Consider the following 6000-nt stretch of genomic DNA (forward strand, 5'->3'; position numbering starts at 1 on the left):
AGAGTGAAAATGGATTGCCTAATGGAAACAAACAGTTTGTAAAGCTGAACTGGATTGTTTCATAACAGCCAGCATGGCAATATCACACCTTTAGCAAATGGGCTCTGTAGCACTTGTCCTGAAGAACATGCAACCTAGTTAAGCTGAAAATGAGGCCAAAGACACCTCAAATCTGGCAAAAACAGCATTTGGCAGAGATCTGAAGGAAGGATGTTAGTCACTGGGTTTAAATGGAGCTACGACTTTCAGGTCTGCAAAAACAAGCTCTGAAGTCTGTCAAGTGGAAAAGGAAGAAACGGGAGAAGGAGAATGCTTTGGGATTTAGCAAAAGCTTGTGGCCTGCAGGAATGGTTGTCAATGCTGTGATCAGCTTTTTGAGTGCTTTCCTTACAGTGGCATTTCAGGTGGGGAAGACTAAAGCAAAGCCACCGAGTGTGGCTGATTTACTGGGCCATCCCAGTCCAGCTGCAAATCAGCACATTACTTCATCCCTGGAAGCGGCCTGTTGGCTTGGCTTCAGTGTTGGTGCTTTTCTTCTCTCCTGTGTTGATAGTGCTTGCAACTCTCTCTTGGTAGTGGCTGACGCAGCGTGGAGTTCTGCAGGAACCCTGTTGTCCATCAGGGAGTGCGAGTACAGGGTTTGATAGAGTTGGTGGGAATGGCAGCTGCCTCTTGGATGCTGTAAAAGCCAGTTTCGTTTCATCTGTTTTCTGCTTCAGAACCTTATTTAAGAAGCCTATGAGACTGTTCTCAGGGCTGGGGGTGCAGATGTGGCGACTTCAGCAGCTGATTGTTGAGCGTTCAGAAAAAGGGGGAAGAAATGCTGAGGAAGAGGTTAAACTGTTGTACAACCTTGCAGTCGGCTCAGTGCAGGGTATTTTCAGATGTGGTGAAACAACATCACTGCGTATGGCTGCCCTGGACTGGCAGCCACGTGGGTTTTCCTGGAATGGAGACTGCTGATACTGTGTCAAGAAAAGAAGCCTTTAACATGAACTGGGGAGCTGCTAAAGAAGCTGGCGTCTTTGTTTTTTTTTACTTGGACCAAAGCTCGCGTACAGTTTCTGGTTGAGCTGAGAAGAACAGCTTGGTCTGGGAAACACAGCAGAATGGAAACCCCCCAATCGGATTTTTGCTGCAGATCTGTTTTCTGAGAGCCGGGGGAAGTTTTATCTCTTTTATCTTCTTCACAGTTATTTTCGATTCTAGGATCAGCTCCAGCTGCAGTGGAAGCAGCCAAACCCCTGGCATTATTGCTGTCATCTCAGTCACTGCCACTCCTCTAATGCAGGCAGTACTGTGTGATGTCCCTGAAAATACTGTGCACCTCTGGCGAGTTTCTGGGTACCTGTGCTGCCCTGGCCATGCTGAGCAGGACAAAGCCGTTGGCGAGGCATCTGTGTGCTGTGCCTGTTTGTAAAATGCTTGCAGGACAGCAAGGAGGAGGAGAGGCTCAGAGTGTTTCTGTAGCCAAAAGGGCAAAGCTTGTTCTGCACGGCCTGCCTGGTTTTTGTCATTTTCTCAGAGTGCGTGTGTATTTTAATTTTACATCTATTTGTCAATATTTGATTTGTAGAACATACCAGAGACCTTCCATCCTTTAGGAGCAATGCAGTCGGAAGGCTTTCCCTCTTGCTGCTGTGCAGAGGAAGAACCGTGCCCTGCAGCCATCCCACTGCATGGGCCTGGATGGGCGCAGTGGTTGGGTGCACTGGCAGTGAGCACGCTGGGTGTTTGGCAGTGGGCAGCAGGAGTGTGGAAAGGCAGATGCTGTTTCTTGAAGTGGTGGTAGTGGTGTGAGCAGGGACTGCGTGCACAACTTGTTTCACTTAGGAAATCGTTGGTGTAATTGAGCTCTGAGCATGGGACACTGAAGGCTTTTTGTCAGTTTCTCTTGCTGCAGTGGTTCTCAGTAAGGGGTGCCTCAGGAATCAAGGCTGCTTTTGTAAGTTGGACAGAAATAACAATGAGCCTTCCTCCCCAGGACTAAAAAGTGCTAAAATTTTTGCTGATTGCGGACTATTATAATGCAGCTGCTCGACAGTGGCATCCCAGCCATGGAAAAATAACATCAGTTCTTGAAGCTATTTTCCAGTCTGTGCAGCGTATTACAATCCTTTGTGCACAGCTGGCACATTTAACTTTGATTGTGTTGTTTAAGTGGCTGATCTGAGAGCAGCTTGGATCCCAGTTGCTTGCAGAATTCAAAGCTAAGATTGTCCCAGTTCATCTGCAGTTGGGTATTTTGGAAGGGAGACAAACTATCTCTAGTGCTTCTTGGGCTGCTAATTAGGGTGTCACGGCACTCCTCCGAGAGCATCTTTAAAGAAGGATGGAGGGACTTACCCAAGGTCGTATAGCATGTCACTAGCAAAGATTATAAAATGCATGCCCTAATTTGGTCTTGTACGCTGAATTCTTTCCCTGGTGTTGGAAATCCCACCCTACAGCAGCATGCAGGCTGCTGGGCCTGTGCTGTCAGTGGGCTGAGGAGAGCTGGAGAGAAGGGGCTGGGACAGCGGGGGGGAGGAGGGCTGCAGAGATGTGGCCAAAGGCCATAGGCTGCTGTCTCCTCTTAAAACTCGAGTTCTGGTTTCTGACCTGAGCTGCTCCAGCACCTTGTCTTTCTCAGCCGTTACAAAAGCGTGTTTTAAATTCCTCTGGCATCCCTGGATTCAGTGCTCTCTCCTCTGCCAACAAGCAGTGGGCAGAGCGTAGAAGCCACAATCCAAAGTAGTCATTAGTGGGAGAGGAGATGGTGGGGGACTGGCGAGCTCTAGAAAAGGCCGTTTGAAATACCTTGCATTCAGCACATCCTTCTGCAGGAGTACGGGCAGAGAGCAGGAATACAAACTCAGTGTACTTGAAATGCTGCGGCAGCACCATTCCCTCGCCCAGGGCTGGGTGTGGGCAGGGCGTGCAGGGGCTCAGTGCTGCCCTGGGCAGGGAGCTCACCTGGTGCAGGTGAGGTGAAGTGAGGGCAGGAGACTGTGCTCCTTCCTGGCAGCTGGCAGCATGTTCCCCAGGGGGAAGGCGGTCTGTGGTGAGTCACAGCCCGGGCTGAGAAAGGAAGCTGCTGCTGGGTAGGTTGGGTGCTGGCTTTTTCCATAAGTGAGTGCAACGCAGCCCCAAGGAGGCTCTGACTTCACAGGGCGACTGAAAGCTGCCTGGGTTCCAGCTGCAAAATGCTGCGTTCACACAGATGTAACCAGAGAGCGCTTTCCTTCCTAGGGCCTGCATTGCACCTCAGAACTTGGTGTGCTCACCACGTTGAGGCAGGACAGGGCTGAGTGAGCAAGGATGTGAAGGGGACTGCTCATGTCACAGTAGGAAGCCTGTAGGAGTTTGAAAATGCCAGTTAAAGCTCTGCTCTGTCCATCCTTAGACATCAGTGCCCAGAGATGTCTCTCCTGAGGTGCAAATCTAAGCTGTGCCTGTCTTTGGGAGGCTGTGTGCTTGTGTTCCCATTGCCAGCCGGGATTGTGGTTTTGGGCTGATGGGCATCTGTGCCCTGCTGCTCCTCTGGAACCGCATCTGCAGTGACTCACCTTGCTTCTTTCAGGGCTCTGTCCTAACTTGTGTGTTGGCTGATCCCTGCTGAGTGTCCCAGCTGCTGGGAACGTTGCAGGTTTGAGTTCTTCTGAGCTGTGTGGCTCCCTCTTGGTGTGAGAAGCAAGGGCAGAAAGGAGAAAGCCTTGCAGCCCTCCCCAAACCACAAGAAATGAGCACTGTTCATGCTGTGCAGGGTAAGAGGACATCTCGCCCTGTCTCTTCCAGAGGTTGTCTTCTGCTGTCAGCTCTGGCCAAACCCAAGCAGCAGCATTGCTGTGCCTGCACTATGTTTGGGTTTATTAACCAGCCCTGTTCTACTCCAGAGGATATGTGGGTCTGTCCAATGGAAGAAGAGTGCAGGTCTCACTCTGCTGCAGGTTTTCCATTGCGATCCTTTTGGGGCTGTGCTCTTCAGGTAGGTATGGCAGCAGCAACACAAGCAGAACTGCTTCCAAGTGGTGATGGTGGTGGAGCTGTGGCTGAAATCCCACTGGTTGCACTGAAGTCCCTGGACACAGTTCTGTATGTGACAGAGGGCTGCCAACCACTTGTAGAGTCTGTTCTCTGCACTGGTGCACCCAGCACAAGGAGTAGATCCCTGCCTCAGCACTCGCTGCAGCAGAGCCCTCTCAGGGCCCTGGGGCTCTGTGCACATCAGCTCTGGCCTTGCATGGCTGGCCCTGAATTTCCCTAAACCACACAGCTGAAAATTCTTGGGGGAGGAGAGGGTGATTTTTCTGTTTTAAATCTGGAGTGCCTGCGGCTAATCGTAGGGAACAGGTTCAGCAGCACCAGCAAGGGCAGGAGGGCACTGCCTGGCTGCGATGATTGCACTGGGCTCTGTGTGTTCCCGTGGACCACTGGTGTAGGACAGGCCATTGGTTGGATAATCCCATTTTCACCCTTTTTTCCCCTTCCTTCCTTTAAAAGTGACTGATTAAGTGTGACACGGCATAGCCTGCACCCCTGCCGAAGGGGTGCTCATGTTCACTGATGCTGTGTTCTATGCTCCTGTGTTCAGTGCTCCTGCATTCTGCGCTCCTGACAGCCTTCCTGCTTCTGCCAGGCTCTGTCTGGGCTGCCTCTCTGCTTCATGAACTCCAGTTTGCCTTTCGTGGCTGGAAAACGGATTAAATGAGCAAGACAGGAGAGTTAATTAGCTGCCATTTTAAGGATATAGCTTTTGTTGCTGTCTGAAGTGTTTTGAAATGACATTGTGTCACTGAGACAAATGTTGGACTGATTAACAGGCCTTCACCTGCTGGGGTGCCCCATCTATTCATACTGCACTTCTCCCCCAGGTGGTGAAGGTTCCAAGGTGACCCTCAAGGCCAAGCAGCCAGGAGGAGGTTTGCCTTCGCTGCTGGTTGTGGCCGAGGAAAGCTGGTACCAACGTTTTCTGCTTGTTTAACATTCAGAACAGCTTTTCTGTGCCCTTCCCCTGGATGCTGGCTGCCTGCCAGGCCTGGGGGCAGCAGGAATTGCATGGGGATCTGCGGGATCCAGCTCCTATGTGGGGGGAGAGGGGAGAGAAGAGAGACAGACCTTTGTGACACCAGACCTGGAACAAACGCGTGCCATTGAAGTCATTTTCAGAAGAGGTGCTGCAGTTCTGCCCTTACTGACCCCTCTTGGAGCACAGAGCTCTCCACCAGAGATCTCCCAGCCCCTGGCAGGGAACGATCTGTGACACAATGAATGCAAATTATCAGCTCCTTTTTTTATTTAGAATTTCATGTAGTAGAAACGTCGCATCCTGCAGCCAAATCAGTTGAAGGCGGCAGAAGAGTGTTGGGTGAGGCTGAAACTCTTCCTATTTGGTTTCATCCAAGGGGCTGTTGGCACAACTTATGTTTGCTTTTCAAGAAGGCTGGCTTATCTGTGAGGAACTGCCATGCAGGGTAAGCACACTGCATCCTTGGGAGCGGGTTAAGCTGCTTTAAGACACCAGTTGCTGGCTTTTGCACCCTTGTATTCAGTGCCGGATGCAGACAGCTGTGACAGCACAGGAAGCAGATGAAGGGGTGGCCTGCTGCTTTCTTCACTCTGTAGTTAAGCAAGCTCCTCTATTTTGATATCTTTCCAACCTTCCCCTAAGAAAAGCAGAACAGGCAGTGCAAAGAGATCTTGCTCAAGTCTGCGATTGGAACTACCTCCAGCCTGGAAGCAGTCTGCCTGTTCCCCCAGCAGCTGTTGCAAGAGCAGCCCTTGCTGGAGCCTGTCCTTGTGGGCAGGCAGGGCTAGGAAAGCCTTTGCTATGGTTAAACGGAAGGCAGAAAACATGTTGGCTGAGGGTTGCCAAGGCAGAAAACCACCGGCCTGTAACATTTTCATCCAAAGCGTCTTCTTTAGCTCCTTGCAGCACGTTATTTTCATTCCATGCGCTGATCTTATCTCCCAGAAATGAACACCAGGCCAGACACACACTGTCACACAGAGCTGCCATCA

The sequence above is a fragment of the Centrocercus urophasianus genome, unplaced genomic scaffold, assembly GCF_019232065.1.
Source record: "Centrocercus urophasianus isolate 14NV4802_14NV808 unplaced genomic scaffold, USGS_Curo_1.0 seq_24, whole genome shotgun sequence".
NCBI classification, from domain to species: Eukaryota; Metazoa; Chordata; class Aves; order Galliformes; family Phasianidae; genus Centrocercus; species Centrocercus urophasianus.